The sequence below is a fragment of the Delphinus delphis genome, chromosome 6 (assembly GCF_949987515.2).
Source record: "Delphinus delphis chromosome 6, mDelDel1.2, whole genome shotgun sequence".
In the NCBI taxonomy this organism is placed as follows: Eukaryota; Metazoa; Chordata; class Mammalia; order Artiodactyla; family Delphinidae; genus Delphinus; species Delphinus delphis.
Window position 1 is genome coordinate 86,333,636 of NC_082688.1, and position 27,311 is coordinate 86,360,946.

The window sequence follows — 27,311 nt, forward strand, 5'->3', positions numbered from 1 at the left end:
AATGTACAAACAAAATCAGAGAAATGGGGTTAGGATTAAGTACAAGGAGGACTTATAATGTGATTGCTCTAAATAAACAACAACAACAAAAAAGGAACCAGCCCCAGGAGGATGTTGGAAGTCATTAAGGTAAATGGCACATCCAAATTCCTATGAAAGAAGCAAATTAGTTTAGCAGTTCTGCACCTTCAAACCTGACCAGGTAAGGGATCATAGAGCCAAACTCAAATTCTTAAATAATGCCTGACCTGAATAATTGTGTGTATGTGAAAAACAGCTGTCTCAAACTGTCTTATTGGTAGTTACCAGAGTATCAGACCCCAGATCTCAGATTATGCTAAAATAGATTAAATCTACACAAAATGTTTATATAACATATATATTCTGTATTACAAAATCAGTGTTGGGCCTCTAAAGGAAAATGAAAAAACAACAGTCCTAAAAATCTGAAAAATGAAAACCATGTGGTAAAAGGTAATAAGAAGTATAGCCAGACAGATGTAAAGTCATGCCATCTGGGGGTCCTACCCACTGGATGCCATTAACACTGACCACAGTACAAATTCCCTTCCTCTTCCCCTTCCCTCTTACCCCCAACCCCACTTCCCTTGATATCTGTACTATTTCTAATTTTTGGAGGCCTGAAAGAAGCAAAGGAAATACAAAGCCCAATTCATCACTATACTTTTGTACAGTGACATACATAAGTCATATTCTCACCAAAACCTACCTTTTGTGATACGGAAGTGGTAATAACCCTAAGGTTTTACTTTCACAGTTCAAGAAAATGAATAGGCTAAATACTCTCACCACTCACTATCTCCTGAGAAGGTTGGAAGCAAAGATAATGGATCAATCTGGGTCCCATCAGGAGAGAGAAATCACACAGTAATTTGAATAAAGAAAATCAAATATAAACAATTAGTCACTATAACAGGAGACTAGAGTAACCAGGGATTAGCTAGTCAAAAGTAAAAAAACAAAAAACTAAAGAATATAGGAATAGCAGATATAAAGAGGACCCACTACCTTCTAGTGCTAGAATTCAGCACCCAAGGAAGAGCACCCCCTTTGACCTTACCCACCATGCACGCAGTAAGATCTAGATCTTGTTGGAGAGGGCATAGCCATGGCTCACTGAATGACGGTGAAGTGTCTATGGGTGCTGTGCCGGTAGAACTTGCTGGAAATCCACCTTTTGTAACTTGCCAGATACCTACCCTGTAGGGTGCCATGGTCACAAGGAGGTGTCTCACCAGAGGCACTCTGTTACAAAATCACCTGAGGGGAATGATGGGTTAAGTTGCTGGCAACTGGGTGCTGCTGGCCATAGTGCACAATAGGACTGGGCACTAAAAAAGCCACACGTGCCCAGGAGCCTGCCAGAGGAGCCACAAGTCCAAGGAGCTGGGCAGTGGGGGAGCCGTGCTCTGGAGGAACCACTCAAGCTACAGGAGCTGGGCACTGGGGAAGCCATGTGGGCTGCAGGAGCCAGAAGTACTTGTCCTGACAGTACGTAAAATATCACACTGGTCTCCTACTTGAACATTTGCTGATTGCATCTGATGAACAGGAAATAACAAGTACTCTAGATGCCTTATTAACACACATGCCAATAAGTGGGTGAGAGATAAACCCCACAAAAGTTCATGGGTCCCCCACCTCAGTGAAGTAAATGGGGTTTAATAGTTTGAAGCAGAAGTTAGCAAACTTCTTCTATAAATATCCATATAGTTCAAGAAATGAATAGGCTAAATACTCTCACCACTCACTTGGTAGGTAGTCCAGTGGCTACCTACAAAAGGTAGGTTTTGGTGAGAATATGACTTATGTATGTCACTGTACAAAATATTTTAGGCTTTAGGGATTCTGTCACATATTCTTTTGGGGGTATTTTTCAAACACTTAAAAATATAAAACATATTCTTAGCTCACAGGTCACACAAAAACAGGTAGCAGGCCGAATCAGACCCACAGGCCATAGTTTGCTGATTCTTGATCTGGAGCATGTCGAGGTATCCTCTACAGGGTGAAATATAAGTTTCTCTACCTTGCACCACCTACCATGAAAAGAATCACAATGGTGGGGTAATTTTTTTGAATTCTGGAGGCAACATATATCACATTCACATGTACTATTTTGACCCATCTATAGAGTCAAGGGTAAGCTGCCTGCTTTGAGTGGGAGCAGAGCAAGAGAAGGCTCTGAAGCTAGATCCTTCAAGAATACAGATCTGCTCATGTACCAGGCCAAAAACCCCAACCATCTAAGGCTCTGGCTGAGGGCAAAGGAAATAAGTGAATAAGTTGTGGAAAGAAGTCACAGATATCAATTATAGCCCTGTGGTCAACTAGAGGAACAAGGATTGTAAGTAGTTTTGCATATTTTCTATTTGCTTATTTTGTGTGTGTGTGTGTGTGTGTGTGTGTGTGTGTGTGTGTATATATACTCTCACATGTACACATATGTTAGAAAATTTCCTTCTCTTTCCTTCCCATTTTTATCTTATGTACAAGTTGTTAGAAGTTAGCTTTACAATTTTGTCTTTAAGCAACAGAATATTCAGTGGGACTACTGCTGATTTTGAAAAGTAATATAGTAAGCAATTAATACAATGACTCTTGGGATTGTGCATTTGCTCATTTGGGGAAAGAGTAAAATTTGTTCACTTGTAAGGATAGCTTTACCTTGTTGGGTAGAAATACAGTTGTTTTGTTGTTATACAGCCAAAACAACAGGCCTTAATAAATTTTAAAAGCACATGTTCTGGGGGACTTCCTTGGTGGTCCAGTGGCTAAGACTCCACATTCCCAGTGCAGGGGGCCCAGGTTCAAACGCCAGTCAGGGAACTAGATCCCACATGCCACAACTAAGAGTTCGCATGCCGCAACTAAAACCTGGCGCAGCCAAATAAATAAATAAATACTTAAAAAAAAAAAGCACATGTTCTGACCACAATGGACTTAAATTTAGAAATCAATAACAAAAATGTATGAAATCCTAAAGTATTTGGAAATTAGGCCCACACTTCTAAATAACCAGTGGGTCAAAAAAAGAAATCATAAAGGAAATTAGAAAATATCTTGAACTGAGGACAAAAACACAGCATATCAAAATTTGGGGGATGCAGCCTAAGCAGTGCTTAAAGAGAAACTTGTAACTGAACAGGTGTATTAGAAAAAAAATAAAGGTCTCAAATCAATAACTTAAGCTTCTACCTTAAGAAACTAGAAAAAGAACATCAAACTAAACCGAAAGCAAGCAGAAGGAAAGAAATAATAAAGATCAGAGTGAAAAATCAATGAAATAGAACACAGAAAAACAACAGGTAAAATCAATGAAACAAAAAGTTGGTTCTTTTTGGATTTGAAAAGATCAAAACCAATAAACCTTTAGCTTCACCAACAGTCCCCAACCTTTCTGGCACCAGGGACCAGTTTTGTGGAAGGCAATTTTTCCACAGACCAGGTGAAGGGGGGTGGTTTCAGGGTGATTCAAGCACATTACATTTATTGTGCACTTTATTTCTATTATTATTACATTATAACATATAATGAAATAATTATACAATTCACCATAATGCAGAATCAGTGGGAGCCCTGAGCTTCTTTTCACTTGCCACTCACTGATAGTGGTTTAATATGTCTGCAAGCAATTGATTTATTATGGTCTCTGTGCAGTCAAACCTCTCTGCTAATGATAATCTGTATTTGCAGCCACTCCCCAGTGCTAGCATCACTGCCTCAGCTCCTCCTCAGATCATCAGGCATCAGATTCTCATAAGGAGTGCGCAACCTAGATCCCTCACATGCGCAGTTCACAGAAGGGTTTGCACTCCTATGAGAATCTAATGCTGCTGCTGATCTGACAGGAGGTGGAGCTCAGGTGGTAATGCAAGCGATGGGGAGCAGCTGTAAATACAGATGAAGCTTCACTCTCATGTCCACTGCTCACCTCCTGCTGTGTGGCCCAGTTCCTAACAGGCCACAGACTGCTACTGTGCGTCGGGCACACAAAGTTGCATTTGGTAACAAAAGATTAAATGTTTTCCCCCTAAGATCCGGAACAAGAATGTCCACTCTCCTCACTTCTGTTCAGCAATGTATTGGAGATTCTAGGGGAAAAAAAAAACCTAAAGGCATCCAGATACAAAGAAGTAAAATTGTCTATATTCACAGTGACATGATACTGTATGTAGAAAATTCTAAGGAATTCACAAAAAATCTTACAGTAATAATCAAATAAGGTTGCAGGATACAAGATAAATATACAAAAATCAATTGTATTTTTACATAGTGATGAACAATCCAAAAACGAAATTTGAAAAATAATTTTACTCACAATAGCACAAAAAAATGAAATACTTCAAAATAAAGTTAGCAAAAGTAGGGCAAGACTTGTACACTGAAAATTACAAAACATTGCTAAGAGAAATTAAATATCTTAAACAGAAAGACATTCCATGTTCATGTTAAGATGGCAATGGCAATTCTCCCCCAAACAGATCTACAGATTCTATGCAATTTCTATCAAAATCCATGACAGTAGGCTTTTTGGAAAAAATGACAAGCTGATGCTAAAATTTATATGGAAATGTAAGGAAACCAGAATAGCCAAAACAATTTTGAAAAAGAAGAAAAACATCGGAAGACTTAGACTACCCAATTTCAAAGTTTACTACAAAGATACCATATAATAAAGACAATGTGGTGCTGGTGTAATAAGAGGCATAAAGATCACTCAAACAGAAATGAGAGTCTGGAAATAATTTATGGTCACTTGATTTTTTTTTTTTTTTTTTTTTTTTTTTTTTTTTGCGGTACGCGGGCCTCTCACTGCTGTGGCCTGTCCCATTGCAGAGCACAGGCTCCGGACGCACAGGCTCAGTGGCCATGGCTCACGGGCCCAGCCGCTCCGCGGCATATGGGATCCTCCCGGACCGGGGCACGAACCCGTGTCCCCTGCATCGGCAGGTGGACTCCCAACCACTGCGCCACCAGGGAAGCCCTGGTCACTTGATTTTTAACAAAGGTGCCAAGGCAATTAAAAGGGGAAATTTTTTTTTTCTTTTTTCTTTTTTCTGAACACATAGTGCTAGAACAACTGGATATTCATATACAAAAAAACATGAATTTGAACTCATACCTCATACCATACATAAAAGTTAACAGAAATTGATCATAAACCTAAAGAATGATCCAAAAAAAAAAAAACTGATAAACTGGACTTCCTCAAAATAAAAACTTTTGTATTTCAAAAGATACCATGGATAAAATGAAAAAACAGATAACAAGTTGGGTAAAAAAATATATTTACTGAAATAACTTATAAAACATATATCTGATAATGGACTTGTACTCAGAATATACAAAGAATGCCTACAGCCAGTAAGAAGGCAAACCCAGTGCAAAAAATGGACAAAAGATTTCAGTAGACATTTCAAAGACAACATAGCAACAGTTAATAAGAACATGAAAATATGTTCAACATCATTAGCCAATGGGGAAATGCAAATTAAAACCAATATGAGATACTACTTCACAGTAAAATGGCTATAAAAAAGACACAATAACAAGTGAAGATATAGAAAAATTGAAACCCTCATACACTGCTTGTGGGAATTTGATATGGTACACCCATACTGGAAAACAGTTTGGCAATTTCTTAAAAAGTTAAAACATGAACTTACTATACAACCCAGTAATTCCTTCATAGGTATCTGTCCAAGAAAAATGAAAACGTATGTCCACACAAAGACTTGCACATGAATACTCACAGCAGCATTATTCATAATAGCCAAAAAGTAAAAACAACTGAAATGTCCATCAACTGATGAATGGATAACCAAAATGTGGTATAATCATATAATGGTTATTCATCAATAAATAAGAACAAATTACTGATACATGCTACAACATGGATGAATCTCAAAAACTTTATACTAAATGAAGCCAAGCACAAGACAGCACTTATTCTATACATCCATTTATATGAAATGTCCAGAAAAAGTTAATCAATAGAGACAGAAAGCAAATCAATTGTTGCCTGAAGCTGAAAGCCAGCGCCAGGTTTGAGTACAAAACTCGCATGGGCAAACTTGTTAAGGTGATGCAAAACTTCTAAAACTGAACTGTGGTGATCACTGCACAATCCCCCAAATTTACTAAAAATCACTTAATTATTTAGAAAATGAGGATATAGTTTCCAAAAGGTGATTTCCATATGAACTCTACCTTCCTATAACTAGAGAAAGGTACCAGGAAGATTATAAATGTTCCTATATTAGAGATCGTAACAGAGATCTACACATGCAGCAGAGTTTATGAAGAGCCTAAGAGAATGGACCAGATAACTTTCCAAAGCCTCTTCCAAAATCAGTCCAAAAAGAAAAGTCTGATATTTAGTAGAAAATTAAAAATGCTCAAGATTTGCCTTGTTATCTAATTTTTCTGATGAAATTTTTAAACTTTTTCCTTCTCTACTTCTACTGCATTCTTATTAAAAGACTGCGAAGTCAGTGCACTTCCCCTATAGGTGTTCTTTCATATTAAAAATCAGTCATTCAAGATCTATGAACAAAAACAGAGAATGTACATACCCCAGCCTAAAATAAAATTTAATAAATCCATTTAAGGGAGGGGGATCAAGATGGCGGAATAAGAGGACATGGAGCTCACATCTACATGTGGAATAATTCTCAAGGAAAACTAACTGCAAACTGGCAGAAGAAATCCTATTAAATCAAGGCTGTAATAAAGATACATACATAATTGAGCAGGACAGAAAGAAAAGCATCAGTTGGACCTGTGCCCCTAGGATGGGACTAAGAGGGAAATGGAGATGGCATGGGCAGGCACTTACCCTGGGGAGTGAGTGGAACCTATGCGGAGGAGACAAACCCCCTTGGCTGACTGGAGAACTGCTGGGACAGACAGAAAGACTGGAGAAGCCAAGACTCCACTAGTAAGAGGTACATGGGTGCTGGCTCACCACCAGACAGGGAGGAAAGAGGTCTGCCCTAGCGGCTGCTTCCTTGCCACACTCCCCAATCCACACCAATCCCATCTAGGGTAGCCAGGACCTGGGGAAAGACTCGATCTAGGGACACAGAGGAGACATGGGGGCCTAAGGTGTGGTCCAGGTGAGGCAGCAGTGGCCATTGTTGATGCTTACTCAAACAGCACCACAGAAGCAGCCCAGACTTCTGAAAGACACGCCACTGCTTCCCCCAACCACCAAACCATGCTCCCCAGTCCCAGCTCAGTGAATGCTCCGGCCCTGCCCACTCCACCCCACACAACAACCTAGCACTAGATCTGGGACAACCACAACAGGGGAAAAGACACACCTTGAGCTGCGTCTGAGCAGAGCTGCAGATGCCTACAAAGGCAGAACATCAGGTCTTTGTAAGCACACAAGTCCCATTTGCTACAGTACTCCCCTCCTTTGAGGCAAAGGCCCCAGTGCAGGGAGAAGGAAAAACACATACTTGAAGAAAACAGAGCCAGCTTCGGTCCGACATTCAGGGCATCCTCTTCAGCAACCTGGGAGCAGAACCTGCCCCTTACAGGGTGGCTACAGCCACTGAGCAGAGGGCAAGTCCTGCCTTACACCCTGCACAGACTCTAGCTCCCCAATCATCAGCCACACCCCCTACCAAAGTGATAGCAGCCAGCACACTCTGAGGAAAAACATGATTGGCATCCACATCAAATTCAGCCCTAACACCAAAGGCACTGGGCACACGCAGTCTACACAGGGATGTTCCCACATAAGAACACTCCTTCAAGACCACAAGATATAACTGTTTCACCTAAATTCATAGAAACAGAGGAAGTTACATAAGATAAAAAGGCAGAGAAACTACCCTCAGTTGAAAGAGCAAGAGAAAACCCCTGAAAAAATAAATAATGAAACAGAAATAATCAGCCTACCAGACAATAAATTCAAAACATTGGTAATAAAAATGCTAACTGAATTAGGGAAGAGAATTGATCTCATCACAGATCATTTTAACAAGAAACTAAAAAACATAAAGAAGACCCTATCAAAAACAGTTCAACTTCTGAGATTAAAAAGCACTCTAGAAGCAATGGATAGCAGACCAAATGACACAGAAAAACACGTAGTGATCTGGAAGATGAAAACAATAGAAATCACCCAATCAGAACAGCAAACAGAAAGACAAATGTAGACCTTTTAGAATATGTTTGAATTTAAATGACTATCAGTTTAAAGCAAGTAGATATAATTATGGGTCAACATATATGAACCCCATGGTAACCACAAATCAAAAACCTATGATAGATACACAAAAACCAAAAAGAAAGGAACCCAAGCATAGGAGAAAAGAAAATCATCAAACCACAATGGGAGAAGAAAAACAAAAGAAGAAGAAATGAACAAGGAAGAACTACAAAAAACAAACAAAAACAAAAAACTGGTAAACAAGGAATAAAGTGGCAATAAGTACATATCTATCAACAATTACTTTACATGTCAATTGGACTAAATATTCCAATCAAATGACATAAGGTGGCTGACTGAATAAAAAAAACAAGACCCATCTATAAGCTGCTTACAAGAGACTCACTTCAGAGTCACACACAGACTGAAAGTGAGGGGATGGAAAAAGATATTTTATACAAACAGAAACAATAAGAAAGTAGGGGTAGCAATACTCATATCAGACAAAATACTAGACTTTAAAACAAAGGCTATAATGAAAGACAAAGAAGGGCATTATATAACCCTCCTACATTGTTGGTGGGAATGTAAATTGGTACAGCTACTACGGAGAACAGTATGGAGGCTCCTTAAAAAACTAAAAATAGAGCTACCATATGACCCAGCAATCCCACTCCTGGGCATATACCCTGAGAAAACCATAATTCGAAAGGATGCATGCACCCCAATGTTCACTGCAGCACTATTTACAACATCCAGGACATGGAAGCAACCTAAATGTCCATCGATAGAGGAATGGATAAAGAAGATGTGGTGCATATATACAATGGAATATTACTCAGCCATTAAAAAGGGACGAGGGACTTCCCTGTTGGTCCAGTGGTTAAAACTCTGTGCTTCCAATGCAGGGGGCCCGGGTTCAATCCCTGGTCAGGGAACTAGATCCCACATGCTGCAACTAAGAGCCCCCATGCCACAACTAAAAGATTCCCCATGCCACAACTAAAGACCCCAATGCTGCAACAAAGATCACACACGCGGCAATGAAGATCCTGCATGCCGTGACTAAGACCTGGCACAGCCAAATAAATAAATAAATAATAAAATAAAATAAATAAAAAGGAGCGAAATAATGCCATTTGCAGAGACATGGATGGAGCCAGATATTGTCATACAGAGTGAAGTCAGTCAGAAAGAGAAAGACAAATATTGTATAATATTGCTTATATGTGGAATTTAGAAAAATGGTTCAGATGAACTTATTTGCAAAGCAGAAATAGAGTCATGGATTAGAAAATAAACTTATGGTTATTAAGGGTGGACGAGGGGGTGGGATGAACTGGGAGAATGGGATTGACATAAACATACTACTATTTATAAAATAGATAACTAATGAGAACCTACTGTATAGCACAGGGAACTCTACTCAATGCTCTGTGATGACCTAAATGGGAAGGAAACCTAAAAAAGAGTGGATATATGTATATGTATAACTGATTCACTTTGCTGTACACTTTGCTTTACAACATTGTAAAGCAACTATACTACAATAAAATAATTTTTTTTAAAGGGGCATTATATAATGATAAAGGGATCAGTACAAGAAGAGGATATTATACTTGTTAACATACATGCACCCAATACAGGAACACCTAAATAATCAAGTTTTATTTATTCCAGGGTCACAAGGATGGCTCAACATACACAAATCAGTCAATATGATACACCACATTAACAAAAGAAAAGACAAAAACCAAATGATCATCTCAATAGATGCTGAAAAAGCATTTGACAACATTCAACATCCATTCATGATAAAAACCCTCATCAGGGCTTCCCTGGTGGCGCAGTGGTTGAGAGTCCGCCTGCCAATGCAGGGGACGCAGGTTCGTGCCCCTGTCCGGGAGGATCCCGCATGCCACGGAGCAGCTGGGCCCGTGAGCCATGGCCACTGAGCCTGTGCGTCCAGAGCCTGTGCTCCGCAATGAGAGAGGCCACAACAGTGAGAGGCCCGCGTACCGCAAAAACAAAACAAAACAAAACAAACAAAAAAAAAACCCTCATCAAAGTGAGTATGGAGGGAACATATCTCAACATAATAAAGGACATTTACAACAAATCCACAGCCAACATAATGCTCAACAGTGAAAAGGTGAAACCCTGCTAAATTCAGGAATAAGACAAAGATGCCCACTCTCGTCACTTCTATTGGAAGTCCTAGCCACAGCAATAAGACAAGAAAAAGAAATAAAAGGTATCTAAATTGGAAGGGAAGAGGTAAAACTGTCTCTATTTGCAGATGACATGATACTCTATATAAAGAGCCCTGAAGTTTCCACCGAAAACTATTAGACTAAATGAAACCAGCAAGATTGTAAGATACAAGATACAGGTTTAACCCTCCCGGACTTCAGACTATACTACAAAGCTACAGTAATGAAAACAGCATGGTATTGTCACAAAAACAGACACATGATCAATGGAACAGAATACAGAGCCCATGCACCAATGGTCAATTACTCTATGACAAAGGAGGTAAGAATATACAATAGAGAAAAAACAGTGTCTTCAACAAGTGGTGCTGGAAGAAATGGAAAGCCATAGGTAAAACAATGAGCTAAGAATATTCCCTCACACAATATACAAAAATAAACTCAAAATGGTTTAAACACCTAAATGTAAGACCCAAAACCATAAAACTCCTAAAAGAGAACATAGGTGGAATATTTTTACATAAGTTGCAACAATATTTTCTTGGATCAGTCTTCTAGGGCAAATAAAAGCAAAAATAAACAAATGGGGCCTAATTAAACTTTAAAGCTGTTGCACTGCAAAGGAAACCATCGACAAAATAAAAACACAACCTACAGAATGGGAGAAAATACTTGCAAATGATGCAACTGACAAGGGGTTAATATCCAAAATGTACAAAGAGCTCTTACCACTCAACATCAAAAAACAACCTGGGCTTCCCTGGTGGCGCAGTGGTTAAGAATCCGCCTGCCAATGCAGGGGACACGAGTTCAAGCCCTGGTCCAGAAAGATCCCACAAACCACAGAGCAACTAAGCCCGTGCGCCACAACTACTGAGCCTATACTCTAGAGCCCACTAGCCACAACCACTGAAGCCCGCGCGCCTAGAGCCTGTGCTCCGCAACAAGAGAAGCCACCACAATGAGAAGCCCGCTCACTACGACGAAGAGTAGCCCCCACTCACAGCAACTAGAGAAAGCCCATGCGCAGCAACAAAGACCCGATGCAGCCAAAAGTAAATAAACTAAATAAATTAAAAAAAAAAAACAACCAAACAACCCAATCAAAATATGGCAAAATATGGGCAGAAGACCTGAATAGACATCTTTCTAAAGAAGACATACAGATGGCTAACAGGCACATGAAAAAATGCTCAACATTGCTAATTATTAGAAAAAATGCAAATCAAAACCACAATGAGGTATCACCTCACACCTGTCAGAATGGCTATCATCAAAAAGTCTACAAATAACAAATGTTGCCAGGGATGTAGAGAAAAGGGAACCCTCCTACACTGTTGGTGGGAATGTAAATTGGTGTAACCACTATGAAAAACAGTATGGAGGTTCCTTAAAAAACTAAAAATAGAACTATCATATGATCCACTCCTGTGTACGGTCTCTGGAAAAAATGAAAACACTAATTCGAAAAGATACGTCCACCCCAATGTTCAGAGCAGCACTATTTACAATAGCCGAGATATGAAAGCAACCCAAGTGCCCATCAACAGATGACTGGATTAAGATGTGTAGTATATATATGCAATATGTTAGCCATAAAAAAGAATGAAATACTGCCATTTGCAGCAACATGGATGGACTTAGAGAATATTATGCTTAGTGAAATAAGTGAAACAGAAAGACAAATACTGTATAGTATCACTTGTACATGGAATCTAACAAATAATACAAATGAAGGTATATGCAATAACAGAAACATGTACAGATGTAGAAAACAAACTTGTGGTTACCAAAGGGGAAAGGAAAGGGGGGGAGGGCCAAACTAGGGGTATGGGATTAACAGATACAAACTACTATATATAAAATAGATAAGCAACAAGGATACACTGTATAGCACGTGGAATTATACCCATTATCTTGTAATAATCTATAATGGAGTATAATCTGCAAAAATACTGTACCACTATGCTGTACACCTGAAACTAACACAATTTTGGTAAATCGAGTATACTTCAATTAAAAAAATAACAATAATCCATTTGGTGCTGATTTCCAGCCTGACTTGAGGCTCCGCCACTACCAACCTGGAACTGCCACAGATGTGAGATTTCCTCAGCTGTCACTGTGGCCTGGATAATCAATCCAACTTTCTATTGGCTAGGCTAGCCTCCCTGTAACTGGTTTTCATAAATACAAAATTTGTATAATTGTTACTTGGAACTACTTGCTGAAATATGGAACTTGTTAAAAGTACCATTTATTTTAAAATGCACACTTTCACATACAAGCAGCAGCACATCTTTCACATCCAGCCAATCAATCAAGTTAATGCTTCGTATTAGACAACGGAACAAAAAATGCAGATATTCCACTACAGAGTTTGCCTTTCTTTTCTGGGGCCTTAGTAAACGTTTTTCAAGAAATCAAGAGGTATATGACTAAATAATGAAAAGAATGAATTAAAATGTATAATATACCAAGGTATAATTTAGCTCAACTCTAAAGAAGCAGGACCTTTTACTCTGGGGGAAAGAGGCCTTTGATATAACTAGGAAAAGCAAATTCTTTTTTGATGCAGTCTTTCTTGTACAGGTATATGAGTAATGTATATGAGGGCTTATTTCCCTGCGAATCTGGCACAGTACATTAGATTGAAACATCAATTTGATTTAAGCTTAATGGATAAAGTCACAATGAATATATTTTTATATAAGTTTATGTATAAATGACCCCAACACAGTATGAATTCTATCATTTGTAACAACCTTTCCACCTCTCATGAGGGGAGTAATGAAAATCTGTTCTGAGCTGCACATCACTAAAGGTGAGTGACATCCAGAAAGAACTGAAGTTGGGTGGTCCAAAAGTGCCTGCTCCTCTGATAAATAACTCAGTAACATCTCAGTTAAGATGCATTAAATGGGACACAGGTTAGAATGAAACCAGGTGCCCGGGAGCTTTCCAACAATTTCAGATTAGGACAAACGTAGAGGCACATACAGGTCTTTGCTGAAAATTCCTTGGCCTTTATTTGACATTCTGGTCCCAAATTGCTGATGTTTTAAAAACTCCAAATCTTTCCCCCTCCCGACTTTTCTAGCCCATACAACATGACCACAGAGGGTTCATGGTTGTAAACGCGCCCACGTAAAAAAATTCGAAAAAAGCAAGCTAAACAAACACAACCCCCGACCCCCCCCCCCCAAAAAAAAAACCTCTCAAAGCCTTTGGACGCTATTTGGCCTTTCATTCAAAAAAAGTGAGTTAGTGCGAGATGATCGCCCACCAGAACCCTCCTCCCCTCACAGCGGGAAAAGCCCGCAGAGTACGAGGGGTAACAGCCCGCCCCGGGCTCCTCTAATTGGCCTCCCGCTCCCAGCGCCCTGAGGAAGGGGGGCGGTGCGGAGAGCATGTGGCCAGCTGTAAAGGGTGATGAATTTTAAAAGGCGAGATTTTCACATCTCCCACGGATCCAAGGGCGAAGAAATTCACCTTTGCTCCTGTCCTTTTACGAAGACATAGCTAACCTAGGCTCAATGAACAGAGAGAAGCAAAACGCCAGCCCCCAGCTCCCAACGCTCTGGGGAACTCCCTTCCTTGCGACCACCCCTTACCCCCGACCCCCGACCCTCTGTCGGCTCCACCCCCTGGGCCTGCTCCGCCCTCTAACCACGCCCCTCGCCCGAGGCCCCGCCCCTACGGTTGGCGCCATCCCATCCCCTACCCACTCCCCTCAGTCCCTGCAGACAGCGCGAGCCCTGCTCACCCACCTAGAGGCGGGGAACGGAGAGAACGTTCTAGCGAGTCTCCCTCACCCCCACCCAACCCACACCCCCAGGCTGACGTGTCGGCCGGACCCCCGAAGGAGGCAGCTGCCTTCGCTGTCGTTCTGCGGCCTCTCTCTTACCAGCTGGTCCGCGCCAGAGCTGCTTCTGCAGTTTGGGCAGTGGCGGAAAGCCTGCCACCGCCTGGTTCTGTGGCTTGAAAATTTGACTTTGCCTCGTACTGGTTTTTTGTTTTGTTTTGACTTTTTTAGAACTTTCCCGCGGTCGCTCGTCAATGGAGCCGCGCGCGCACGTATCCGCAGTGCACTCTGGGGCCTGGCCAGCGGCTCCGCGCCCCCGCGGCCTCGCGGGAAAATTCCGACGAATCTCTTGCTCGTGGGGCGGGGCGGGGTAGGGGCCCCGGCTCAACCGGAAGTCGGTCTGGCTGGGCGGGTTCCCCGGCGAGGGGCCCTGCTGGGGCTGCTTTAGATGTCACCGGTCTCTGGTTGGTGTCGCTGGCCCCAACTAGACCGCAGGCAGTACCTGGAGGGGAAAAACGCGGATTTTTTAATCGGTTGTTGCTCAGTTATTTCAAGATTCTGTTCAAAATGCAGAGAATTTTTAAAAGAAAAATTGGGTCTTGGTCAAGAAGGTAAAACCTCGAAAGAAGACCTAGAATATGATTTTCTAAGTGTGGTCACACACAAAAAAGGGATCTTTCTTGGATTGATGCCCCTCACCACCACCAAAATCAGTTCTATACACTGATTGGGGTTCAAATCAGTTCTACGCTGCATTTAAACCTAAGTGGTTTAAATAAATAAATGGAAAACAGCATTTTTAAATAAACTTCCATTAATGTCATTAGTATTAGCGTGTCTTGGTGGATTTTTTAATTTTAATTCTTGAACTTAGTAATACACGAAGGTTTTTCACAGATGTTTAAATTTTTACAAAAAAATTTTTTGAGGAAACTACCTAACCTTAAGCCTTATTTTTTTTTTAAATCAATGACATAATCATAAAACTACAACTTAACAGGTGCTTTCAAAAAATTTACTACAAGGCAATGTACACACATAATAAAAATATTAAGACACCTCCAGCCTTCTATAATAAAGGAATATCCACTTTACCAAATATGCACTTTACCGAATAAATTGAATTCAGAGATTAGATAATCTATTAACGTTATACAGCTTGTAAGTGACAAAGTTAGTGTGTAGGGTAATGGTGACAACAACAACATAATTTTTTTAGTTAAAGGGAGATGCAAAAGGAACCAGACCTAGAATTTGAGACAAAATTGGCAGGATCTGTATCAAGAAATAAGGTGTTAAATATATTCTTGAAAATATTCCCTGACAGCCAAAGAGGTCTCTGCTTGTTTGATGTGTGCATAGTTCAAGGTGAGTAAATCTAAAGCAGGGCTTGTGCAGAGAGACACATGCTTGAGTGATATTCATCATGGCACTTTGGCCATAAGAAGAAAGTCGCCTAATGTGACAAGTTTAACTTTTGTGTTTACCAGCAAAGGAAGCAATTAAACCATGTATTTCTTTAGAGAAAATATCTGTTTTGTTACTCAGGTCCTTTCAAGTATTTGCTGAAAAATCATTTCTAGTATTTGTAGTGTTAATAATTGAGGTCTTGCCATATTGTAGTTTTATGTCTTTTTAATTCAGTGGTTAATAAAGAGTTGCATGGCTCGTTACAGTATATGAAAGGACATCATATTTAAGCCTAATTTAGACCTAAATGGGTAGCGTGTATAGTATAAATTTCCAAATATAAATTTATGGGAATTTATAGACATTCATTTTATCTGGCATCCATATGTATGGAGCTATCCTAATACTTTAATACTGAGATGATCACTATAAAATGCCTGAAAAGTTTCTTGAGAAAAATACTTAGATATGAATCCTATTTTTAGCTGCCTCATAAAGTTGAGTATGTGTGTTCTAGAAACAATTTTGGTTACAGTATAGAGTCAAATCACACAAATAATATGGCAAAAATGAAAAATGGCATGTGTAGGCGAAAATTATTTCATCCTTAGACACAATTAGAATTAGAATCTATTCTAATGGAATCCATCCTTTAGAATCTTTACATTCTGGAGAGAAGAAACACCACAGCTGCGTGCTGCAAGGTTACTGACATTAAATCTTCCTTTAAAATTCAGCAAACGAATAGAATAAACTGTCTCGGATTCTAGCCATTGTAGTAAGACTCATGTTTCCAGAGTTAGTCCAGACACCCACCTGGTTTCCGGCTCTTATATGGCACCCCAACACTTAACACTATCTTGTCCTTGGCTCTAATATTTGCCGCTGGTATCTCAACTGTGAATATTTAATAAGTGTTTATTAAGTCCCAGGCACTAGGCTGATTATTTTCTTTAATTCTCACAGTGATCTTTTGTGGCAGACAATATTCCAGTTTCACAGATAAAGAAACTCATGCACAGAGCAATCTCAACTAATAGGTGTTATACCTTCAAATACAAGTAGATTGATTCTGGTGCTTCTTATTACTTGCCATTCTCTTGCTCTTGCCCCAGTCTGGGTACCAGACCACTTCCCAAGATTTTAGTGGGGCAGAAGTGGGGGAGGGGTGATGTGACCCCAGAGGCTGTGCATGTTCATCACCGCACTGCTTTCCTCTTAAAACATTCTGACTGAGGAAATGAATGTTAAATTGCAGATGAAAACAGTAATAATAATGCTTGTGCACAAAATGCATCAAGAAATGGTGCAAGTAATAGTGAAAGTCTTTGATCTGCCACGCTGATGGCGGAAAAGCACCTGAGGTCAGGAAACAGGGCTGCCAGAGGTGGAAAATAACAGAAAAAGGGAAATGTATTATAACTGTTGCATGGTACTGCCACCCTCCCCCAACATGCTCATTCTCTAGGCTCTGTTGAAAGAATGAACCTTAGGAAAATATATTTGTACTAATCACCCAGCTCCCTGCCACAACGACTTGAATCAGAAATAGTAACCTGATCCCCACTGAACCAGTCAAACTGTTGCTGGGGAATTTGAAATCGCAGCGCTGGGACTGACCGTACCACCCCTACATCACAGAAGCCAAACCCCATGCCAACCAAAGACACTGGGGGAAGAAAAAATATAAGTAGCAAACAAAGTTAGTTGGCAGAGAATGTTGAAAGACCATGTTATTCCATGAGAGATAGAGGGTAGTTACCATTCCCAACTTTCCATTTTTAAGCCCAATTTTAAGGCAAACTGACTAGCTTATTTTTCTGTTCTTAGTTGTCGGTGAGATTCCCTTGTATCATTGCAACAATCACTCCCTCACTTATTCTGACTTCAGTGGGTTTCTCTCCCTTACTGCAAAGCAAGCCCTGACTAAGGACCTGGCAGTGGCAGCTCTTCTTTGTGTTACTGGGCATTAGCACTTTGGATAAAACCTACTTGATTAATTAATCAATGGATACCTCATGAGAACCTCCCAAGCAGAAGGCATGAAGCATATAGGCTGCATTGAAAACACAGATCCATCTGAGTATATTGGAGTTTGGAGAAATCTCACAGCTCACCTATATAGTCCAGGAGTTCCCTGTATGTGGGCCAGTAAAGTGTCAATAATATTAGAAGACTAACAGAGTTAACTGTTTATTAGGTGGAATAAAGACTGGGGAGCAAGGGGGACTCTACCATCATTTCACTTTTTTAGTAACATTTTTGACTTTCAAAAAAGATGGGAAGGAGTCTCAAAGAACAGTCTTATAAACTGAATAAATTTTGCTTCACGAAAAACTCATTAGATTGTCCTTATTAATCTTGTTTTACCACTTCCTCTTTCCTTGTTAGTATGAGAACACTGCTTTTACTTAGCATGGCAATGTGCCCAATAAAAAAGACTACATTTCCCAGACTCCCTTGCTATTAGGGGTGGCCACGTAAGGAGGTTGTAGCCAGTGAGAGAGAAGTGGAAGCTGTCGGGTAGGACTTTCAGAAAGGTTTCTTGAAAGGCCGAAAGACAATAGACAAGGAGCTTTTTAGCCCTTTCCCTCTTTCTCTTTTTTCCTGCTGGTGGTCCAGTCACCTTGGACCATAAAGTACCTCAAGGACAATGGTCATGGAATACGGACGGCAGAACAAAGGAAATAAAAGGACCCTGGGTCCCCAGTAATCATGGGAGTCACCTGGTTTTCCTAACTCTGGACTTCTTTTATTTTTTAAATAAATTTATTTATTTATTTATGGATGCGTTGGGTCTTTGTTGCTGAACGCAGGCTTTCCCTAGTTGTGGCGAGCAGGGGTTACTCTTCGTTGAGGTGCGTGGCCTTCTCACTGCAGGGACTCATCTTGTTGCAGAGCACGGGCTCCAGGAACGCGGGCTTCAGTAGTTGTGGCATGTGGGCTCAGTAGTTGTGGCTCGTGGGTTCTAGAGCGCAGGCTCAGTAGTTGTGGCACATGGGCTTAGCTGCTCTGCGGCATGTCGGATCTTCCTGGACCAGGACTTGAACCCATGTCCCCTGCATTGGCAGGCGGATTCTTAAACCACTGTGCCACCAGGGAAGTCCTGGACTTCTTTTAGAACAAACAAAAATAAATCTGTTTTGTTTCTAAAATAACTACTGTTATTTTTTTTAACATCTTTATTGGAGTATAATTGCTTTACAATGGTGTGTTAGTTTCTGCTTTATAACAAAGTGAATCAGCTATACATATACATATATCCCCATATCTCCTCCCTCTTGCATCTCCCTCCCTCCCACCCTCCCTATCCCACTACTGTTCCTTTAGGTCTTTCTTGCTAGCGCTGAACTCAGCTGAGGCACTATAGTAGGATCTGAGGTTACTCTGATGAAAAAAATAAAAGAAAGAGAAAAAATACATATCCTCTGCCCTTGTGAAGCTTAGTCTAGTGAAGGGGATCGTCCTTTAATTAATCAACATCTTCTCTGCCAGTAGCATAGATGTTGTCAAAATGAGATAAACTCAAGACACTAGCACGTTTCATTCAAAAAAGGGGGTGGGGGGTCCTAAACCACCTCAAGAGACAGGAAGGCAGGAGACTCTTATCCACTTACTAAAATCCTATAAATGTCATAGAATGGAGAAACAACTTTATCATTTCGCAATCTCTGACACAGAATTCCCAGAAAACAAAAGTTTGTTCTTTTTCCATTGATCAATGATATACCCTTTTTGGAAAAAAAAAAATAATAATAAGAAAAAAAGATATATATATATATATATATATATATATATAAGGGCAGTTTTCATCTGATTTTCTTTAGTTCAGTAAAAAATGCATTCCTATTTAGAGCATGCATTCCCACTAATCATGGTGTGTTGTAACTAGCATAGCACATTTTTATTGCCTGCAAAAAATAATAAATTACATTTTGAAAGAAGCACATGGCTTAAAAATAATTTTCTTCTTAAGTATTTCATAATGATTCATTTAGCATGAAATTAATAGTAAAGAATTGCTAAGAATAAGCACTTTAAAAATAGCAAATGAAAAGAAATTCTGCACATTTATGATTTGATTAATTCTGGAAACTATTTAGTCAAAAATAAGTAAGTTTTTTTCCCATTCTTGTGTCAGTTTCAGATTGACCCTTTAATTGCCTAGCATTTCTCAGTAAGACTAGTTAACTGCATTTATTAATGTGCTACATTTAGGTTTCAATACACTCAAATCATACAATAAAACAGCTGCTGGTGAGTGGCAGAAATGTGGAGATGTGGCTCAAAGGGTACAAACTTCCAGTTTGTAGATCTGGGGATCTAATGTACAGCATAGTGACTGTAATTAACTGTAATTAACAATACTGTATTATATTAACAATTAACAATACTGTATTATATACTTGAAAGCTGCTAAAAGAGTAAATCTCAAATGTTCTCATCCAAAAAAAAAAAAAAGGTAATTACGTGAGGTGATGGAGGTATTAACTAACCCTATTGTGATAATCATTTCACAATATACACATGTATCAAATCATCACATTGTATGCTTTAACTTATACAATGCTATATGTCAATTATAATTCAATAAAGCTAGAAAAAAACCTGCTGCATGATAAAGGAAAAAACCCCAAACATGACACCAACATGTATATATAAAGTATAGTATTATACTATATAGTATAATATATACATATATGTATATATTATACTGAATACATGTATATAGTATAATATATATGTATAATATATACATATATATACATATATATATAGCTTTCATTCCTCAAGATCCAAGATCTATAAGAGTGAGTGGGAGAAACTAACATTTAATGAGCATCTACTATGTCAGGCATTTTGTTAAGCATGTAACATTTATTATCTCATTGATTACTTTCTCTGGCATAATCTCATCACATGTAAGTATAATTTTTAAAAAATGTCACTCCCATTTTTCATGTAAGCCAGTAGAGACAATGTATCAGGAGAAATCATTTCAACTGTAAAAAAAAAAAAATCAGGACTGCAAGTGACAGAGCATCATCTGCAGTCTCACTGGGGCTTGATTTCACAACTTCCTTAAATGTCTTGGATCTCTTTTCTTCTCACACTTGCAGACACCTGTCTTTGCCTTGCTCCCTGGCTTCATGTGCATATATCTTAGCTCCCAACAAGGTCATAGTCATCTTAGGAGCTGAAACCAGGTCCTCTTCTTCTGTATCTCTTGAGGGTCTAGCAAAATATTGGGCCAGAAAGAATAAGCAAGCACCCTGAAGTTTGCATCTTGCCAGCAGACTTGTTTTGTTTACCTTGAAGGCTGTTTGAGAAAAAAATTGATTGAAAACATTTAGAAATCAGAGGATCTCACAAAAAATTCTTTACATCCCACTTTTCTTCTAAATATGGAAAATATGGGCACCCTGGGCCAGCGTTTCTGCCTGGGAACCATCACCTGTAGTTCAAGAGCAGTACCTCCTGTAGATAGGCAGTGGTTTTCCAGCTGGGTAGCCTCCCAGCCCCAGACTGACCCCAATAAGCACTTGACTTTGGGATTCCTGTACTAGACATGCCATAGAAATCTTTAGTGATGTCCTAATAGTATCCCATCATTTTTCAAGTGTGGAACCTGCTTGCTAAACCCATGTTTGGCCCAGGATCTATTTGAGGGAGTCTTCGCAAAACATTTTTTTTTTTTTTTTTTTTTTTTTTGCGTTATGGGGGCCTCTCACTGCTGTGGCCTTTCCCGTTGCGGAGCACAGGCTCCGGACGCGCAGGCTCAGCGGCCATGGCTCACGGGCCCAGCAGCTCCGCGGCATGTGGGATCTTCCCGGACCGGGGAACGAACCCGCGTCCCCTGCATCGGCAGGCGGACTCTCAACCACTGCGCCACCAGGGAAGCCCTTCGCAAAACATTTTTAACGTGTAAATTGTCCTCTAAGACCTTGCTAATCAAAGTGTAATCCGTGAACCTACAGCATTAACATCAACTGGGAGCTTGTTAAAAACTCTACTGAACCAGAATCTGCAGTTTAGCAACATACCCATGTGATGTGGATAGGAATTAAAATTTGAGAAGTACTCCTCTAGATGAAGTTCATGGCTAACCCTATCTCTCTCTCTCTCTCTCTCACACACACACACACAAACACACACACATGCACAAAAAACCCCAAGGCCAGGCCAAATTCACTCATTTTTGTGTCATGGAAATAATATTTTGAAAATTACTAACAAGTTTTTCTCTTTTGCCTTTCTGAAGGTAGAGTCAGAGGCATTCTTTTAAATGAATGGAAAGAGATTAAAAATACAAAAGAATATGAGGTAATGTCTCTAGGCTTAGGCCAAAAAAACCCAACTCATAGAATTTACCTATTATTCTTGATGACAGAAGGAGGATACACTGTAAGAACAGTGAAAGAAAAGCACCACTCTTTTCAGCACTAAGAGTTGAGCGAAGAATATAGAGGCAGGAGAGACCTTCGGTCCAGGGTCTGAGCATGTCCTACATGTCCTCCCTTCTCCAGAGAGGTGTATAGATTCTGTAAGGCCCACATGAAGGCACAAGGGTTTTTTTGTCCTCACTCTTCTCTTAAAATCTGCCTCTGACAAAAGGACAGCACAATGTAAAAATGGACAAAGGACTTGAATAGATATTTTTCCAAAGATCTACAAATGGCCAATAAGCACATAAAAAGATGTTCAACATCATCAGTCAACAGAGAAATACAAATCAAGACCATTTCACACCTAATAGGATGGCTATTATAAAATAAAACAAAACAAAACAGAAAACAAGTGTTAGCGCTGATGTGGAGAAACTGGAACTCTCATACATTGTTTGTTAGAATATAAAATGGTTTAGCTGCTGTGGAAAACAGTTTGGCAGTTCCTCAAAAAGCTAAACATAGAACGACTGTATGATCCAGCAATTCCCCTCCTAGGTATAGACCCAAAAGAATTGAAAACAGGGACTGAAACAGATATTTGTACACCAATGTTCATTGCACCATTAGTCTCAATAGCCAAATGGTGGAAACAACGCATGTCCACCAACAGATGAATGGATGAACAAAATTAGGTATATGCCTACAATGGAATATACCATAGCCATAAAAAAGGATGAAGTTCTAATCTATGTTGCAACGTGGATACATCTCGAGGACATTATGATGAGTGAAATTAGCTGGACACACTAAAGGATAAATATTGTACAATTACACTTACATGAAATATTTAGAATAGGCAGATTTATAGAGACAGAAAGTAGATTAGAAATGACCAGAGGCTGGGAAAAGGGAGCAATGAGGAGAATTTCTGTTTCAGATGTTGAAAAAGTTTTGGAAATTGTGGTGATGAATACTATGAATCAAATTAATGCTGCTGAATCATACGCTTAAAATGTTTGAAATGACAAATTTTATGTTATGTATTTTTTGCCACAATAAAAAGAATACTTTTTGCCTCTGGGGCTCCCCACAGTACTGTGGGTGATTTGAAAGTTGATGGTCAGAGTGAGTGGACAGTAAATGGACCTCTGGCTGCTTAGCCCATAGGCTGGAGGGAATATGTGGCATAGACCCAGGTGTCTATAGTCAGTGAAGGTCAATGTGATGCCAAGTCAGGAGGGGTCACCTCAGACTGTGACCAGTCTGACAAAGAGACCAAACCAGAGGTGAATGACATCCAGGCAACCTGCAAACAGGACTAGAGCCATGGTTCCAGAGGCCAGAGAAGTCAAAGGACACCTCAACCAGACATCCCAACCCTTCTCTGTCACCATAAGAGGGTATAAGACACTCTACCACTCATATCTCAAGATATTATCTCAAGAGAAGAAAGGCGGAAGGGGCAAATGAGAAACATTTCTATCTGAGAAGGCTGAGCAACAGCTTAAGACACTGACACAATTTTTTTTTTTTTTTTTTTTTTTTTTTTGCGGTACGTGGGCCTCTCACTGTTGTGGCCTCTCCCGTAGCGGAGCACAGGCTCCGGACACGCAGGCTCAGCGGCCATGGCTCACGGGCCCAGCCGCTCCGCGGCACGTGGGATCACCCCGGACCAGGGCACGAACCTGTCCCCTGCATCAGCAGGCGGACTCTCAACCACTGCGCCACCAGGGAAGCCCAACACCGATACAATCTTTAAGCCAGATAGAACTAACAGTTAATTTTTTAACTCCCTCTCTACTCCCCACCCGCACCATAAAACAAAGGGTGGGCTTTCATGAGGAAGATCAAATTGAGTAAACAAAGAAATTTCGAGAGCATGGCGGTGCGTCCCCCAGCGCCTGCTAAACCTCTTACACTGATTCTGGTGCCCCCCTTTTGGCTTCTACATGCTTTTGTGCTAAGGGCCAGGCCCTGTGGGGACTCTTTTTGAAAAACTTGACTGGGGCTCCTGGAACCACCTCACCTGCAGATGCAGACTCTGAAATTGAACGTTTGCTTGGTTTCTTCCCCTTCTCTGTCCTTCTTCCTCCATCCGCTTCCTGGTTTCTTTAGGCACCGCCCCCCCACACACCCCGTTAATAAGTCACTTGTATACAAAAGCTCAACTCATAGCCTGCTTCTGGGGAACAAACCTACAACATGCGTTTTTCTCTGCACTCCCAAGTTACAATATAATTTAACATCTTCAACCTTGTCACATCTGTTACTTGGCTGACTCCAAAAGTATTTGAGTTTGCGGCCCCTGTTGTAGGTGTTCTGCATCGTTTGTGGGAAGCACTGAGCCAGCTCTGTGGTAGGAGTACCTCAGGGAGGGAAATTTCAAGCAAGGTTGGAAGGAACAGTTGGGGAACAAGATCACAGAGGTGGGTACCTACTTCCTTCCTCCTCATTTTGGCCCCTCCTCCCCCAAACCCCAACTCTGCTTCTAGATGTTAGACTCTAGGCTGGTGAAGTGACTCCAGGAGCCCAAGTCCAGTTTTCCAAAGTGAATCACAGGAGGCCTGACCCTTAGAACAACAACAAACTCTTTAAAATTTAAAAGGTAATATGGGTTTATTTCAGAAACCATAAACTAGTAAGAAATAATAAAAATAAAAGCAACTAATTCAAATTTTCTGTTTTATATCCATGAATCCATTCATTTTTTTCTCTTTTCCTGATTTCCACTGGATACTTTGAGATTTCTTCTGCTAGTTTAATTTATGTAATATTTTTGTTCGGTAGCGGTTATACTCATGTTTATCCCTATTGACTTCTTAAACTTTTCAACATTTGCGTCTTCCCCTAAAAGTACTACTCAACTGCTACTACTCTAGTTCCAGGTATCACCGTCTCTCACCTGGATCACTACAAAGCATTGCTGTTGGATTTCTCTGCTTCCATCTTGCAGCTATACAATCCTTTTAAAAGCCAGAATTCGCACTTCTCCACTGAACATCTTCCAGTGGCACCCTATTTGACTAAGGAAAAAAAAGTCAAACTCCATAGCTTGGCCTACAAAGGCACACCGCGTCTGAATTCTTGCTCTCGATGTGGTATCATCCCCCTGTTAATCCCCCCTTAGCTCACTGGGCTTCAGTACATTGGCCTTTTTGCCCTTCTTCAGGCATGCTATGGAAGGTCCCACCTTGGGGCCTTTGTACCAGCTGTTGCTTCTCCTTTCTCTCACCTCTTTCATGTCTTTGCTCAAATGTTCCTTCTTAATGAGGTGTACCCTGATCCTCCTATCTAAAATGGAAACAAAAACCAAAACAGAAAGCACTCCCAATTCCCTTATCCTGCTCAATTTTTATTCTTTTTGACCAAAACATCTCCTAACATATTATGTAATTTACTTATTTATTATGTTTATTGTTTATTTTCTGGATCTTCCAACTAACATGTGAAGCCTTGAGGGCAGGGATCTTCTACTGGCTTGCTTACTGATATATCCTGAATACCCAGACCAGTGTCTGGCACAAAGCAGGCATTCAGTTAATATTGGTTGAATGAATGAATGAACGAATGAATAATGCTCTACTTTTCTTATGATTTATCTTCCAAGTTTCGGTCTAATTGTCTTTTTCCTTTTAATTACTGGGTTATTTCTTCATCTTTATTTTCTGAATATTGGATTGAATTTTACATTTCTGCAATCATATTTCATTTTCAAAAGCTCTTTCTTGTTTTCTAAATGTTCCATATTTATAATCCCCCATTTTTATCATGGATACAATATGTTCTCTTATTTTGAAGTTTTCTTGCATTGTCTTTTTCCTCTGTTTCTTTGTTTTTGTTTTCTATACTGAAAGATTTCTTCAAATTTATGATGAACTTTGTCTATTCATATTTAATATTGAGGCACTAAAGACCCATTGGAAATTCCACATACCTGGTTGGATCCTGTCAATGGGTGGTCCTCAATGGGTGGTGATAGGTGTCAGCCTGTCCTTTTCGCAGGGGAACCTTCAATATCAGTATCTATAGAATTTCGGGGAGGGGGCTGGTTAGTCTTCCAGTAGAGAAGCTCCTCCCTGAGATCATACTCCTGCCTGCCAGGAGTATGGGTAAGGGACCTGAGCAGAATACAGGGGACTGCAGTTCTCCCAGTTCAGAGTGTAGATTTTCACTGGAGTTTTCCAGTACAGAACTTTATCCCTGCCGTAAGTTGGAGTGTAGCTACAAGATCAGAGTCCATGTGGTTCAATCTTCCTGTCTTCAGCCAGTGTAGGGGCAGGGTAATTCTCTAGCTGCGTGGTGGGGAAGGGGCGGGGTGAGGCTTGGGGGTCTATTTCTTACCACCAATTTTACTCCTGCCTTTAACTCTGCACTGCACCCATGCTTCTGAAGTACCCAGCACCTCCAATTCCTGAGCCATCCCAGGGTTTAGTAGTGCAAACCTGCTCACTTCTGATCTTCTCAAAAGGTGGAGATTTTAGCTTCCAGTTTGCTAAGACAGATGTCAGCCACTGATTTGTTTGCCACCTTCCAAAATTTTATTAAGCTCTTGCCTCTGCTGTTGCCTCTTCTGCTTTCTTTATTCTTATGGGTTTATGTCTGTTTAATTTATTTTGCCCTATTTTAGTGGGGTTTTGGGAGGGACCAAAAATTAAATTATTAATTGGAAGTGATTTGTGTTATGTCCAATATAAATATTATTTATGTAAAAATAAAAGAAAACCACTTGCATTTTTCTTTTTGAGAGATTGTGTTTACATCAGGACACTGATTATCAAATAAAACCAAGTTTTACTCCATATATGCTTATTTGTGCAATACTATCTAAAAAGTATCTAATCTTTAAAGACATTTAAACATTTAAAAATGATGGGTGGAAGCATTGTAATTTTCCCCTCTATAACATGAATCATTTGTTCCGCTGGGACACTGTTTCCCAATATTTCTAAACTAATGTCTCTTTTGAACAAATATAAAACTTTTCATTTTCCCCAGTCCTTGCCATTTCTGATAAATTTCTCTTAAGGGCCTAGAAGATATTTATTAAGCTTTATATTCTGTATTTTGAATTATAAAAGTAAGGTTTTATTTATATTTCCAAATATAAAGTATTGAGTAAATATATGTATTCAAATCATATTTTCTCATTTCTCCAGATTCTAATTAGTTCCCCCTGCTGGGGGTAGGAGGGAGGACAGGTGACTTAGCAAGTTGGTAAAACTATGTTTAGGATGATTTTAGAAGCAATATTTTTCCCCCTGACTTATGAGCATAACTATTCTGTGAAATTTCGGGCAAGGGGAAGA

At 40.0% G+C, this 27,311-nt stretch overlaps 1 protein-coding gene across 1 annotated transcript in view; it reads right to left on the reverse strand.

The window, feature by feature from the left end:
* FANCC (FA complementation group C) overlaps nucleotides 1-14,473 on the reverse strand; it is a 262,205-nt gene extending 247,732 nt beyond the window's left edge. Inside the window, exon 1 of the mRNA XM_060015002.1 lies at nucleotides 14,309-14,473. The gene's annotated coding sequence lies outside the window, so the exon portion shown is untranslated. The remainder of the gene's footprint in view (nucleotides 1-14,308) is intronic.
* Between the last annotated feature and the right edge of the window lie 12,838 nt (nucleotides 14,474-27,311).